This window comes from Venturia canescens, chromosome 7, assembly GCF_019457755.1.
Source record: "Venturia canescens isolate UGA chromosome 7, ASM1945775v1, whole genome shotgun sequence".
In the NCBI taxonomy this organism is placed as follows: Eukaryota; Metazoa; Arthropoda; class Insecta; order Hymenoptera; family Ichneumonidae; genus Venturia; species Venturia canescens.
The window spans coordinates 20727627-20744288 of NC_057427.1; positions in this window are offsets into that span (position 1 = coordinate 20727627).

Here is a 16662-nt window from a genome sequence, read left to right on the forward strand (position 1 = left end):
AAGTTTCAATTGTAAAATTTTCAAATCTATTTATCGAGAGAAAGTTTCTATTATCAAATTTTCAAATCTATCTTTCGTCAAAAAGTTTCAACTGTCAAATTTTCAAATTCATCTTTCGTGAGAAAGTTTTAACTGTTAAATTCTCAAATTCATCTTTCGTGAAAAACTTTTAACTGTTAAATTCTCAAATTCATCTATAGTGAAAAAGTTTCAATTGTAAAATTTTCAAATCTATCTTTCGTGAAATAGTTTCAACTGTCAAATTTTAAAATTCATTATTCGAGATAAAGTTTTAACTGTTAAATTCTCAAATTCATCTTTCGTGAGAAAGTTTCAATTGTCAAATTCTCAAATTCATCTTTCGTGAAAAAGTTTTAACTGTTAAATTCTCAAATTCATCTTTCGTGAAAAAGTTGCAATTGTAAAATTTTCAAATCTATCTTTCGTGAAATAGTTTCAACTGTCAAATTTTAAAGATCATTATTCGAGATAAAGTTTTAACTGTCAAATTTTCAAATTCGCCTTTTGTGAAAAAGTTTCAATTCTCAAATTTTTAAATTCATGTTTCGTAAGAAACTTTCAATTGTCAAATTTTCAAATCTATCTTTCGTGAAAAAGTTTCAATTGTAAAATTTTCAAATCTATTTATCGAGAGAAAGTTTCTATTATCAAATTTTCAAATCTATCTTTCGTCAAAAAGTTTCAACTGTCAAATTTTCAAATTCATCTTTCGTGAGAAAGTTTCAATTGTCAAATTCTCAAATTTATCTTTCGTGAAAAAGTTTTAACTGCTAAATTCTCAAATTCATCTTTCGTGAAAAAGTTTCAATTGTGAAATTCTCAAATTTACCTTTCGTAAAAAAGTTTTAATTGTTAAATTCTCAAATTCATCTTTCGTGAGAAAGTTTCAATTGTCAAATTCTCAAATTAATCTTTCGTGAAAAAGTTTTAACTGTTAAATTCTCAAATTCATCTTTCGTGAAAAAGTTTCAATTGTAAAATTTTCAAATCTATCTTTCGTGAAATAGTTTCAACTGTCAAATTTTAAAATTCATTATTCGAGATAAAGTTTTAACTGTCAAATTTTCAAATTCGCCTTTTGTGAAAAAGGTTCAATTCTCAAATTTTTAAATTCATGTTTCGTAAGAAACGTTCAATTGTCAAATTTTCAAATCTATCTTTCGTGAAAAAGTTTCAAATTTCAAATTCGCAAATGAATCTTTCGTGAGAAAGTTTGAACTTTCAAATTTTCAAATTCATCTTTTGGGAAAAAGTTTCAATACTCAAATTTTCAAATCTATTTTTCGTGAGAAAGTTTCACCTGTCAAATTTTCAAATTCATCTTCCGTGAGAAAATTTCAACTGTCAAATTCTCAAATTCATCTATCGTGAAAAAGTTTCAATTGTAAAATTTTCAAATCTATCTTTCGTGAAATAGTTGCAACTGTCAAATTTTAAAATTCATTATTCAAGATAAAGTTTTAACTGTTAAATTCTCAAATTCATCTTTTGTGAAAAAGTTTCAATTCTCAAATTTTCAAATCTATTTTTCGTGAGAAAGTTTCAATTGTCAAATTTTCGAATCTATCTTTCGTGAAAAAGTTTCAATTGTAAAATTTTCAAATCTATTTTTCCTGAGAAAGTTTCAATTGTCAAATTTTCGAATCTATCTTTCGTGAAAAAGTTTCAACTGTCAAATTTTCAAATCCATCTTTCGTGAGAAAGTTTCAATTGTCAAATTCTCAAATTTATCTTTCGTGAAAAAATTTTAACTGCTAAATTCTCAAATTCGTCTTTCGTGAAAAAGTTTTAACTCTTAAATTCTCAAATTCATCTTTCGTGAAAAAGTTTCAATTGTAAAATTTTCGAATCTATTTTTCGTGAGAAAGTTTCTATTATCAAATTTTCAAATCTATCTTTCGTGAAAAAGTTTCAACTGTCAAATTTTCAAATTCATCTTTCGTGAGAAAGTTTTAACTGTTAAATTCTCAAATTCATCTTTCGTGAAAAACTTTTAACTGTTAAATTCTCAAATTCATCTATCGTGAAAAAGTTTCAATTGTAAAATTTTCAAATCTATATTTCGTGAAATAGTTTCAACTGTCAAATTTTAAAATTCATTATTCGAGATAAAGTTTTAACTGTCAAATTTTTAAATTCGCCTTTTCTGAAAAAGTTTCAATTCTCAAATTTTCAAATTCATCTTTCCTGAGAAAGTTTCAATTGTCAAATTCTCAAATTCATCTTTCGTGAAAAAGTTTCAACTGTCAAATTCTCAAATTCATCTATCGTGAAAAAGTTTCAATTGTAAAATTTTCAAATCTATCTTTCGTGAAATCGTTGCAACTGTCAAATTTTAAAATTGATTATTCGAGATAAAGTTTTAACTGTTAAATTCTCAAATTCATCTTTCGTGAAAAAGTTTCAATTCTCAAATTTTCAAATCTATTTTTCGTGAGAAAGGTTCAATTGTCAAATTTTCGAATCTATCTTTCGTGAAAAAGTTTCAATTGTAAAATTTTCAAATCTATTTTTCCTGAGAAAGTTTCAATTGTCAAATTTTCGAATCTATCTTTCGTGAAAAAGTTTCAACTGTCAAATTTTCAAATTCATCTTTCGTGAGAAAGTTTCAATTGTCAAATTCTCAAATTTATCTTTCGTGAAAAAATTTTAACTGCTACATTCTCAAATTCGTCTTTCGTGAAAAAGTTTTAACTGTTAAATTCTCAAATTCATCTTTCGTGAAAAAGTTTCAATTGTAAAATTTTCAAATCTATCTTTCGTGAAATAGTTTCAACTGTCAAATTTTAAAATTCATTATTCGAGATAAAGTTTTAACTGTCAAATTTTCAAATTCGCCTTTTGTGAAAAAGGTTCAATTCTCAAATTTTTAAATTCATGTTTCGTAAGAAACGTTCAATTGTCAAATTTTCAAATCTATCTTTCGTGAAAAAGTTTCAAATTTCAAATTCGCAAATGAATCTTTCGTGAGAAAGTTTGAACTTTCAAATTTTCAAATTCAACTTTTGGGAAAAAGTTGCAATTGTAAAATTAACAAATCTATCTTTCGTGAAATAGTTTCAACTGTCAAATTTTAAAGATCATTATTCGAGATAAAGTTTTAACTGTCAAATTTTCAAATTCGCCTTTTGTGAAAAAGTTTCAATTCTCAAATTTTTAAATTCATGTTTCGTAAGAAACTTTCAATTGTCAAATTTTCAAATCTATCTTTCGTGAAAAAGTTTCAATTGTAAAATTTTCAAATCTATTTATCGAGAGAAAGTTTCTATTATCAAATTTTCAAATCTATCTTTCGTCAAAAAGTTTCAACTGTCAAATTTTCAAATTCATCTTTCGTGAGAAAGTTTCAATTGTCAAATTCTCAAATTTACCTTTCGTGAAAAAGTTTTAACTGCTAAATTCTCAAATTCATCTTTCGTGAAAAAGTTTCAATTGTGAAATTCTCAAATTTACCTTTCGTAAAAAAGTTTTAATTGTTAAATTCTCAAATTCATCTGTCGTGAGAAAGTTTCAATTGTCAAATTCTCAAATTAATCTTTCCTGAAAAAGTTTTAACTGTTAAATTCTCAAATTCATCTTTCGTGAAAAAGTTTCAATTGTAAAATTTTCAAATCTATCTTTCGTGAAATAGTTTCAACTGTCAAATTTTAAAATTCATTATTCGAGATAAAGTTTTAACTGTCAAATTTTTAAATTCGCCTTTTCTGAAAAAGTTTCAATTCTCAAATTTTCAAATTCATCTTTCGTGAGAAAGTTTCAATTGTCAAATTCTCAAATTTATCTTTCGTGAAAAAGTTTTAACTGCTCAATTCTCAAATTCATCTTTCATGAAAAAGTTCCAATTGTGAAATTCTCAAATTTACCTTTCGTAAAAAAGTTTTAATTGTTCAATTCTCAAATTCATCTTTCCTGAGAAAGTTTCAATTTTCAAATTCTCAAATTCATCTTTCGTGAAAAAGTTTTAACTGTTAAATTCTCAAATTCATCTTTCGTGAAAAAGTTTCAATTGTAAAATTTTCAAATCTATCTTTCGTGTAATAGTTTCAACTGTCAAATTTTAAAATTCATTATTCGAGATAAAGTTTTAACTGTCAAATTTTCAAATTAGCCTTTTGTGAAAAAGGTTCAATTCTCCAATTTTTAAATTCATGTTTCGTAAGAAACGTTCAATTGTCAAATTTTCAAATCTATCTTTCGTGAAAAAGTTTCAAATTTCAAATTCGCAAATGAATCTTTCGTGAGAAAGTTTGAACTTTCAAATTTTCAAATTCATCTTTTGGGAAAAAGTTTCAATACTCAAATTTTCAAATCTATTTTTCGTGATAAAGTTTCAACTGTCAAATTTTCAAATTCATCTTCCGTGAGAAAATTTCAACTGTCAAATTCTCAAATTCATCTATCGTGAAAAAGTTTCAATTCTCAAATTTTCAAATCTATTTTTCGTGAGAAAGGTTCAATTGTCAAATTTTCGAATCTATCTTTCGTGAAAAAGTTTCAATTGTAAAATTTTCAAATCTATTTTTCCTGAGAAAGTTTCAATTGTCAAATTTTCGAATCTATCTTTCGTGAAAAAGTTTCAACTGTCAAATTTTTAAATTCGCCTTTTCTGAAAAAGTTTCAATTCTCAAATTTTCAAATTCATCTTTCGTGAGAAAGTTTCAATTGTCAAATTCTCAAATTTATCTTTCGTGAAAAAGTTTGAACTGCTCAATTCTCAAATTCATCTTTCGTGAAAAAGTTCCAATTGTGAAATTCTCAAATTCACCTTTCGTAAAAAAGTTTTAATTGTTAAATTCTCAAATTCATCTTTCCTGAGAAAGTTTCAATTGTCAAATTCTCAAATTCATCTTTCGTGAAAAAGTTTTAACTGTTAAATTCTCAAATTCATCTTTCGTGAAAAAGTTTCAATTGTAAAATTTTCAAATCTATCTTTCGTGAAATAGTTTCAACTGTCAAATTTTGAAATTCATTATTCGAGATAAAGTTTTAACTGCTAAATTCTCAAATTCATCTTTCGTGAAATAGTTTCAACTGTCAAATTTTGAAATTCATTATTCGAGATAAAGTTTTAACTGTTAAATTCTCAAATTCATCTTTCGTGAGAAAGTTTCAATTGTCAAATTCTCAAATTCATCTTTGGTGAAAAAGTTTTAACTGTTAAATTCTCAAATTCATCTTTCGTGAAAAAGTTGCAATTGTAAAATTTTCAAATCTATCTTTCGTGAAATAGTTTCAACTGTCAAATTTTAAAGATTATTATTCGAGATAAAGTTTTAACTGTCAAATTTTCAAATTCGCCTTTTGTGAAAAAGTTTCAATTCTCAAATTTTTAAATTCATGTTTCGTAAGAAACTTTCAATTGTCAAATTTTCAAATCTATCTTTCGTGAAAAAGTTTCAATTGTAAAATTTTCAAATCTATTTATCGAGAGAAAGTTTCTATTATCAAATTTTCAAATCTATCTTTCGTCAAAAAGTTTCAACTGTCAAATTTTCAAATTCATCTTTCGTGAGAAAGTTTCAATTGTCAAATTCTCAAATTTATCTTTCGTGAAAAAGTTTTAACTGCTAAATTCTCAAATTCATCTTTCGTGAAAAAGTTTCAATTGTGAAATTCTCAAATTTACCTTTCGTAAAAAAGTTTTAATTGTTAAATTCTCAAATTCATCTTTCGTGAGAAAGTTTCAATTGTCAAATTCTCAAATTAATCTTTCGTGAAAAAGTTTTAACTGTTAAATTCTCAAATTCATCTTTCGTGAAAAAGTTTCAATTGTAAAATTTTCAAATCTATCTTTCGTGAAATAGTTTCAACTGTCAAATTTTAAAATTCATTATTCGAGATAAAGTTTTAACTGTCAAATTTTCAAATTCGCATTTTCTGAAAAAGTTTCAATTCTCAAATTTTTAAATTCATGTTTCGTAAGAAACTTTCAATTGTCAAATTTTCAAATCTATCTTTCGTGAAAAAGTTTCAATTGTAAAATTTTCAAATCTATTTATCGAGAGAAAGTTTCTATTATCAAATTTTCAAATTCGTCTTTTGTGAAAAAGTTTCAATACTCAAATTTTCAAATCTATTTTTCGTGAGAAACTTTCAACTATCAAATTTTCAAATGCATCTTTCGTGAGAACGTTTCAACTGTCAAATTCTCAAATTCATCTATCGTGAAAAAGTTTCAATTGTAAAATTTTCAAATCTATCTTTCGTGAAATAGTTGCAACTGTCAAATTTTAAAATTGATTATTCGAGATAAAGTTTTAACTGTTAAATTCTCAAATTCATCTATCGTGAAAAAGTTTCAATTCTCAAATTTTCAAATCTATTTTTCGTGAGAAAGGTTCAATTGTCAAATTTTCGAATCTATCTTTCGTGAAAAAGTTTCAATTGTAAAATTTTCAAATCTATTTTTCCTGAGAAAGTTTCAATTGTCAAATTTTCGAATCTGTCTTTCGTGAAAAAGTTTCAACTGTCAAATTTTCAAATTCATCTTTCGTGAGAAAGTTTCAATTGTCAAATTCTCAAATTTATCTTTCGTGAAAAAATTTTAACTGCTACATTCTCAAATTCGTCTTTCGTGAAAAAGTTTTAACTGTTAAATTCTCAAATTCATCTTTCGTGAAAAAGTTTCAATTGTAAAATTTTCAAATCTATCTTTCGTGAAATAGTTTCAACTGTCAAATTTTAAAATTCATTATTCGAGATAAAGTTTTAACTGTCAAATTTTCAAATTCGCCTTTTGTGAAAAAGGTTCAATTCTCAAATTTTTAAATTCATGTTTCGTAAGAAACGTTCAATTGTCAAATTTTCAAATCTATCTTTCGTGAAAAAGTTTCAAATTTCAAATTCGCAAATGAATCTTTCGTGAGAAAGTTTGAACTTTCAAATTTTCAAATTCAACTTTTGGGAAAAAGTTGCAATTGTAAAATTTTCAAATCTATCTTTCGTGAAATAGTTTCAACTGTCAAATTTTAAAGATCATTATTCGAGATAAAGTTTTAACTGTCAAATTTTCAAATTCGCCTTTTGTGAAAAAGTTTCAATTCTCAAATTTTTAAATTCATGTTTCGTAAGAAACTTTCAATTGTCAAATTTTCAAATCTATCTTTCGTGAAAAAGTTTCAATTGTAAAATTTTCAAATCTATTTATCGAGAGAAAGTTTCTATTATCAAATTTTCAAATCTATCTTTCGTCAAAAAGTTTCAACTGTCAAATTTTCAAATTCATCTTTCGTGAGAAAGTTTTAACTGTTAAATTCTCAAATTCATCTTTCGTGAAAAACTTTTAACTGTTAAATTCTCAAATTCATCTATCGTGAAAAAGTTTCAATTGTAAAATTTTCAAATCTATCTTTCGTGAAATAGTTTCAACTGTCAAATTTTAAAATTCATTATTCGAGATAAAGTTTTAACTGTCAAATTTTTAAATTCGCCTTTTCTGAAAAAGTTTCAATTCTCAAATTTTCAAATTCATCTTTCGTGAGAAAGTTTCAATTGTCAAATTCTCAAATTTATCTTTCGTGAAAAAGTTTTAACTGCTCAATTCTCAAATTCATCTTTCATGAAAAAGTTCCAATTGTGAAATTCTCAAATTTACCTTTCGTAAAAAAGTTTTAATTGTTCAATTCTCAAATTCATCTTTCCTGAGAAAGTTTCAATTTTCAAATTCTCAAATTCATCTTTCGTGAAAAAGTTTTAACTGTTAAATTCTCAAATTCATCTTTCGTGAAAAAGTTTCAATTGTAAAATTTTCAAATCTATCTTTCGTGTAATAGTTTCAACTGTCAAATTTTAAAATTCATTATTCGAGATAAAGATTTAACTGTCAAATTTTCAAATTAGCCTTTTGTGAAAAAGGTTCAATTCTCCAATTTTTAAATTCATGTTTCGTAAGAAACGTTCAATTGTCAAATTTTCAAATCTATCTTTCGTGAAAAAGTTTCAAATTTCAAATTCGCAAATGAATCTTTCGTGAGAAAGTTTGAACTTTCAAATTTTCAAATTCATCTTTTGGGAAAAAGTTTCAATACTCAAATTTTCAAATCTATTTTTCGTGATAAAGTTTCAACTGTCAAATTTTCAAATTCATCTTCCGTGAGAAAATTTCAACTGTCAAATTCTCAAATTCATCTATCGTGAAAAAGTTTCAATTCTCAAATTTTCAAATCTATTTTTCGTGAGAAAGGTTCAATTGTCAAATTTTCGAATCTATCTTTCGTGAAAAAGTTTCAATTGTAAAATTTTCAAATCTATTTTTCCTGAGAAAGTTTCAATTGTCAAATTTTCGAATCTATCTTTCGTGAAAAAGTTTCAACTGTCAAATTTTTAAATTCGCCTTTTCTGAAAAAGTTTCAATTCTCAAATTTTCAAATTCATCTTTCGTGAGAAAGTTTCAATTGTCAAATTCTCAAATTTATCTTTCGTGAAAAAGTTTGAACTGCTCAATTCTCATATTCATCTTTCGTGAAAAAGTTCCAATTGTGAAATTCTCAAATTCACCTTTCGTAAAAAAGTTTTAATTGTTAAATTCTCAAATTCATCTTTCCTGAGAAAGTTTCAATTGTCAAATTCTCAAATTCATCTTTCGTGAAAAAGTTTTAACTGTTAAATTCTCAAATTCATCTTTCGTGAAAAAGTTTCAATTGTAAAATTTTCAAATCTATCTTTCGTGAAATAGTTTCAACTGTCAAATTTTAAAATTCATTATTCGAGATAAAGTTTTAACTGTCAAATTTTCAAATTCGCATTTTCTGAAAAAGTTTCAATTCTCAAATTTTTAAATTCATGTTTCGTAAGAAACTTTCAATTGTCAAATTTTCAAATCTATCTTTCGTGAAAAAGTTTCAATTTTCAAATTCTCAAATGAATCTTTCGTGAGAAAGTTTTAACTTTCAAATTTTCAAATTCGTCTTTTGTGAAAAAGTTTCAATACTCAAATTTTCAAATCTATTTTTCGTGAGAAACTTTCAACTATCAAATTTTCAAATTCATCTTTCGTGAGAACGTTTCAACTGTCAAATTCTCAAATTCATCTATCGTGAAAAAGTTTCAATTGTAAAATTTTCAAATCTATCTTTCGTGAAATAGTTGCAACTGTCAAATTTTAAAATTGATTGTTCGAGATAAAGTTTTAACTGTTAAATTCTCAAATTCATCTTTCGTGAAAAAGTTTCAATTCTCAAATTTTCAAATCTATTTTTCGTGAGAAAGGTTCAATTGTCAAATTTTCGAATCTATCTTTCGTGAAAAAGTTTCAATTGTAAAATTTTCAAATATATTTTTCGTGAGAAAGTGTCAATTGTCAAATTTTCCAATCTATCTTTCGTGAAAAAGTTTCAACTGTCAAATTTTCAAATTCATCTTTCGTGAGAAAGTTTCAATTGTCAAATTCTCAAATTTATCTTTCGTGAAAAAATTTTAACTGCTAAATTCTCAAATTCGTCTTTCGTGAAAAAGTTTTAACTCTTAAATTCTCAAATTCATCTTTCGTGAAAAAGTTTCAATTCTAAAATTTTCGAATCTATTTTTCGTGAGAAAGGTTCTATTATCAAATTTTCAAATCTATCTTTCGTGAAAAAGTTTTAACTGTTAAATTCTCAAATTCATCTTTCGTGAGAAAGTTTTAACTGTTAAATTCTCAAATTCATCTTTCGTGAAAAACTTTTAACTGTTAAATTCTCAAATTCATCTATAGTGAAAAAGTTTCAATTGTAAAATTTTCAAATCTATCTTTCGTGAAATAGTTTCAACTGTCAAATTTTGAAATTCATTATTCGAGATAAAGTTTTAACTGCTAAATTCTCAAATTCATCTTTCGTGAAATAGTTTCAACTGTCAAATTTTGAAATTCATTATTCGAGATAAAGTTTTAACTGTTAAATTCTCAAATTCATCTTTCGTGAGAAAGTTTCAATTGTCAAATTCTCAAATTCATCTTTGGTGAAAAAGTTTTAACTGTTAAATTCTCAAATTCATCTTTCGTGAAAAAGTTGCAATTGTAAAATTTTCAAATCTATCTTTCGTGAAATAGTTTCAACTGTCAAATTTTAAAGATTATTATTCGAGATAAAGTTTTAACTGTCAAATTTTCAAATTCGCCTTTTGTGAAAAAGTTTCAATTCTCAAATTTATAAATTCATGTTTCGTAAGAAACTTTCAATTGTCAAATTTTCAAATCTATCTTTCGTGAAAAAGTTTCAATTGTAAAATTTTCAAATCTATTTATCGAGAGAAAGTTTCTATTATCAAATTTTCAAATCTATCTTTCGTCAAAAAGTTTCAACTGTCAAATTTTCAAATTCATCTTTCGTGAGAAAGTTTCAATTGTCAAATTCTCAAATTTATCTTTCGTGAAAAAGTTTTAACTGCTAAATTCTCAAATTCATCTTTCGTGAAAAAGTTTCAATTGTGAAATTCTCAAATTTACCTTTCGTAAAAAAGTTTTAATTGTTAAATTCTCAAATTCATCTTTCGTGAAAAAGTTTCAATTGTGAAATTCTCAAATTTACCTTTCGTAAAAAAGTTTTAATTGTTAAATTCTCAAATTCATCTTTCGTGAGAAAGTTTCAATTGTCAAATTCTCAAATTAATCTTTCGTGAAAAAGTTTTAACTGTTAAATTCTCAAATTCATCTTTCGTGAAAAAGTTTCAATTGTAAAATTTTCAAATCTATCTTTCGTGAAATAGTTTCAACTGTCAAATTTTAAAATTCATTATTCGAGATAAAGTTTTAACTGTCAAATTTTCAAATTCGCATTTTCTGAAAAAGTTTCAATTCTCAAATTTTTAAATTCATGTTTCGTAAGAAACTTTCAATTGTCAAATTTTCAAATCTATCTTTCGTGAAAAAGTTTCAATTGTAAAATTTTCAAATCTATTTATCGAGAGAAAGTTTCTATTATCAAATTTTCAAATTCGTCTTTTGTGAAAAAGTTTCAATACTCAAATTTTCAAATCTATTTTTCGTGAGAAACTTTCAACTATCAAATTTTCAAATGCATCTTTCGTGAGAACGTTTCAACTGTCAAATTCTCAAATTCATCTATCGTGAAAAAGTTTCAATTGTAAAATTTTCAAATCTATCTTTCGTGAAATAGTTGCAACTGTCAAATTTTAAAATTGATTATTCGAGATAAAGTTTTAACTGTTAAATTCTCAAATTCATCTATCGTGAAAAAGTTTCAATTCTCAAATTTTCAAATCTATTTTTCGTGAGAAAGGTTCAATTGTCAAATTTTCGAATCTATCTTTCGTGAAAAAGTTTCAATTGTAAAATTTTCAAATCTATTTTTCCTGAGAAAGTTTCAATTGTCAAATTTTCGAATCTGTCTTTCGTGAAAAAGTTTCAACTGTCAAATTTTCAAATTCATCTTTCGTGAGAAAGTTTCAATTGTCAAATTCTCAAATTTATCTTTCGTGAAAAAATTTTAACTGCTACATTCTCAAATTCGTCTTTCGTGAAAAAGTTTTAACTGTTAAATTCTCAAATTCATCTTTCGTGAAAAAGTTTCAATTGTAAAATTTTCAAATCTATCTTTCGTGAAATAGTTTCAACTGTCAAATTTTAAAATTCATTATTCGAGATAAAGTTTTAACTGTCAAATTTTCAAATTCGCCTTTTGTGAAAAAGGTTCAATTCTCAAATTTTTAAATTCATGTTTCGTAAGAAACGTTCAATTGTCAAATTTTCAAATCTATCTTTCGTGAAAAAGTTTCAAATTTCAAATTCGCAAATGAATCTTTCGTGAGAAAGTTTGAACTTTCAAATTTTCAAATTCAACTTTTGGGAAAAAGTTGCAATTGTAAAATTTTCAAATCTATCTTTCGTGAAATAGTTTCAACTGTCAAATTTTAAAGATCATTATTCGAGATAAAGTTTTAACTGTCAAATTTTCAAATTCGCCTTTTGTGAAAAAGTTTCAATTCTCAAATTTTTAAATTCATGTTTCGTAAGAAACTTTCAATTGTCAAATTTTCAAATCTATCTTTCGCGAAAAAGTTTCAATTGTAAAATTTTCAAATCTATTTATCGAGAGAAAGTTTCTATTATCAAATTTTCAAATCTATCTTTCGTCAAAAAGTTTCAACTGTCAAATTTTCAAATTCATCTTTCGTGAGAAAGTTTTAACTGTTAAATTCTCAAATTCATCTTTCGTGAAAAACTTTTAACTGTTAAATTCTCAAATTCATCTATCGTGAAAAAGTTTCAATTGTAAAATTTTCAAATCTATCTTTCGTGAAATAGTTTCAACTGTCAAATTTTAAAATTCATTATTCGAGATAAAGTTTTAACTGTCAAATTTTTAAATTCGCCTTTTCTGAAAAAGTTTCAATTCTCAAATTTTCAAATTCATCTTTCGTGAGAAAGTTTCAATTGTCAAATTCTCAAATTTATCTTTCGTGAAAAAGTTTTAACTGCTCAATTCTCAAATTCATCTTTCATGAAAAAGTTCCAATTGTGAAATTCTCAAATTTACCTTTCGTAAAAAAGTTTTAATTGTTCAATTCTCAAATTCATCTTTCCTGAGAAAGTTTCAATTTTCAAATTCTCAAATTCATCTTTCGTGAAAAAGTTTTAACTGTTAAATTCTCAAATTCATCTTTCGTGAAAAAGTTTCAATTGTAAAATTTTCAAATCTATCTTTCGTGTAATAGTTTCAACTGTCAAATTTTAAAATTCATTATTCGAGATAAAGATTTAACTGTCAAATTTTCAAATTAGCCTTTTGTGAAAAAGGTTCAATTCTCCAATTTTTAAATTCATGTTTCGTAAGAAACGTTCAATTGTCAAATTTTCAAATCTATCTTTCGTGAAAAAGTTTCAAATTTCAAATTCGCAAATGAATCTTTCGTGAGAAAGTTTGAACTTTCAAATTTTCAAATTCATCTTTTGGGAAAAAGTTTCAATACTCAAATTTTCAAATCTATTTTTCGTGATAAAGTTTCAACTGTCAAATTTTCAAATTCATCTTCCGTGAGAAAATTTCAACTGTCAAATTCTCAAATTCATCTATCGTGAAAAAGTTTCAATTCTCAAATTTTCAAATCTATTTTTCGTGAGAAAGGTTCAATTGTCAAATTTTCGAATCTATCTTTCGTGAAAAAGTTTCAATTGTAAAATTTTCAAATCTATTTTTCCTGAGAAAGTTTCAATTGTCAAATTTTCGAATCTATCTTTCGTGAAAAAGTTTCAACTGTCAAATTTTTAAATTCGCCTTTTCTGAAAAAGTTTCAATTCTCAAATTTTCAAATTCATCTTTCGTGAGAAAGTTTCAATTGTCAAATTCTCAAATTTATCTTTCGTGAAAAAGTTTGAACTGCTCAATTCTCATATTCATCTTTCGTGAAAAAGTTCCAATTGTGAAATTCTCAAATTCACCTTTCGTAAAAAAGTTTTAATTGTTAAATTCTCAAATTCATCTTTCCTGAGAAAGTTTCAATTGTCAAATTCTCAAATTCATCTTTCGTGAAAAAGTTTTAACTGTTAAATTCTCAAATTCATCTTTCGTGAAAAAGTTTCAATTGTAAAATTTTCAAATCTATCTTTCGTGAAATAGTTTCAACTGTCAAATTTTAAAATTCATTATTCGAGATAAAGTTTTAACTGTCAAATTTTCAAATTCGCATTTTCTGAAAAAGTTTCAATTCTCAAATTTTTAAATTCATGTTTCGTAAGAAACTTTCAATTGTCAAATTTTCAAATCTATCTTTCGTGAAAAAGTTTCAATTTTCAAATTCTCAAATGAATCTTTCGTGAGAAAGTTTTAACTTTCAAATTTTCAAATTCGTCTTTTGTGAAAAAGTTTCAATACTCAAATTTTCAAATCTATTTTTCGTGAGAAACTTTCAACTATCAAATTTTCAAATTCATCTTTCGTGAGAACGTTTCAACTGTCAAATTCTCAAATTCATCTATCGTGAAAAAGTTTCAATTGTAAAATTTTCAAATCTATCTTTCGTGAAATAGTTGCAACTGTCAAATTTTAAAATTGATTGTTCGAGATAAAGTTTTAACTGTTAAATTCTCAAATTCATCTTTCGTGAAAAAGTTTCAATTCTCAAATTTTCAAATCTATTTTTCGTGAGAAAGGTTCAATTGTCAAATTTTCGAATCTATCTTTCGTGAAAAAGTTTCAATTGTAAAATTTTCAAATATATTTTTCGTGAGAAAGTGTCAATTGTCAAATTTTCCAATCTATCTTTCGTGAAAAAGTTTCAACTGTCAAATTTTCAAATTCATCTTTCGTGAGAAAGTTTCAATTGTCAAATTCTCAAATTTATCTTTCGTGAAAAAATTTTAACTGCTAAATTCTCAAATTCGTCTTTCGTGAAAAAGTTTTAACTCTTAAATTCTCAAATTCATCTTTCGTGAAAAAGTTTCAATTCTAAAATTTTCGAATCTATTTTTCGTGAGAAAGGTTCTATTATCAAATTTTCAAATCTATCTTTCGTGAAAAAGTTTTAACTGTTAAATTCTCAAATTCATCTTTCGTGAGAAAGTTTTAACTGTTAAATTCTCAAATTCATCTTTCGTGAAAAACTTTTAACTGTTAAATTCTCAAATTCATCTATAGTGAAAAAGTTTCAATTGTAAAATTTTCAAATCTATCTTTCGTGAAATAGTTTCAACTGTCAAATTTTGAAATTCATTATTCGAGATAAAGTTTTAACTGCTAAATTCTCAAATTCATCTTTCGTGAAATAGTTTCAACTGTCAAATTTTGAAATTCATTATTCGAGATAAAGTTTTAACTGTTAAATTCTCAAATTCATCTTTCGTGAGAAAGTTTCAATTGTCAAATTCTCAAATTCATCTTTGGTGAAAAAGTTTTAACTGTTAAATTCTCAAATTCATCTTTCGTGAAAAAGTTGCAATTGTAAAATTTTCAAATCTATCTTTCGTGAAATAGTTTCAACTGTCAAATTTTAAAGATTATTATTCGAGATAAAGTTTTAACTGTCAAATTTTCAAATTCGCCTTTTGTGAAAAAGTTTCAATTCTCAAATTTATAAATTCATGTTTCGTAAGAAACTTTCAATTGTCAAATTTTCAAATCTATCTTTCGTGAAAAAGTTTCAATTGTAAAATTTTCAAATCTATTTATCGAGAGAAAGTTTCTATTATCAAATTTTCAAATCTATCTTTCGTCAAAAAGTTTCAACTGTCAAATTTTCAAATTCATCTTTCGTGAGAAAGTTTCAATTGTCAAATTCTCAAATTTATCTTTCGTGAAAAAGTTTTAACTGCTAAATTCTCAAATTCATCTTTCGTGAAAAAGTTTCAATTGTGAAATTCTCAAATTTACCTTTCGTAAAAAAGTTTTAATTGTTAAATTCTCAAATTCATCTTTCGTGAGAAAGTTTCAATTGTCAAATTCTCAAATTAATCTTTCGTGAAAAAGTTTTAACTGTTAAATTCTCAAATTCATCTTTCGTGAAAAAGTTTCAATTGTAAAATTTTCAAATCTATCTTTCGTGAAATAGTTTCAACTGTCAAATTTTAAAATTCATTATTCGAGATAAAGTTTTAACTGTCAAATTTTCAAATTCGCATTTTCTGAAAAAGTTTCAATTCTCAAATTTTTAAATTCATGTTTCGTAAGAAACTTTCAATTGTCAAATTTTCAAATCTATCTTTCGTGAAAAAGTTTCAATTGTAAAATTTTCAAATCTATTTATCGAGAGAAAGTTTCTATTATCAAATTTTCAAATTCGTCTTTTGTGAAAAAGTTTCAATACTCAAATTTTCAAATCTATTTTTCGTGAGAAACTTTCAACTATCAAATTTTCAAATGCATCTTTCGTGAGAACGTTTCAACTGTCAAATTCTCAAATTCATCTATCGTGAAAAAGTTTCAATTGTAAAATTTTCAAATCTATCTTTCGTGAAATAGTTGCAACTGTCAAATTTTAAAATTGATTATTCGAGATAAAGTTTTAACTGTTAAATTCTCAAATTCATCTATCGTGAAAAAGTTTCAATTCTCAAATTTTCAAATCTATTTTTCGTGAGAAAGGTTCAATTGTCAAATTTTCGAATCTATCTTTCGTGAAAAAGTTTCAATTGTAAAATTTTCAAATCTATTTTTCCTGAGAAAGTTTCAATTGTCAAATTTTCGAATCTGTCTTTCGTGAAAAAGTTTCAACTGTCAAATTTTCAAATTCATCTTTCGTGAGAAAGTTTCAATTGTCAAATTCTCAAATTTATCTTTCGTGAAAAAATTTTAACTGCTACATTCTCAAATTCGTCTTTCGTGAAAAAGTTTTAACTGTTAAATTCTCAAATTCATCTTTCGTGAAAAAGTTTCAATTGTAAAATTTTCAAATCTATCTTTCGTGAAATAGTTTCAACTGTCAAATTTTAAAATTCATTATTCGAGATAAAGTTTTAACTGTCAAATTTTCAAATTCGCCTTTTGTGAAAAAGGTTCAATTCTCAAATTTTTAAATTCATGTTTCGTAAGAAACGTTCAATTGTCAAATTTTCAAATCTATCTTTCGTGAAAAAGTTTCAAATTTCAAATTCGCAAATGAATCTTTCGTGAGAAAGTTTGAACTTTCAAATTTTCAAATTCAACTTTTGGGAAAAAGTTGCAATTGTAAAATTTTCAAATCTATCTTTCGTGAAATAGTTTCAACTGTCAA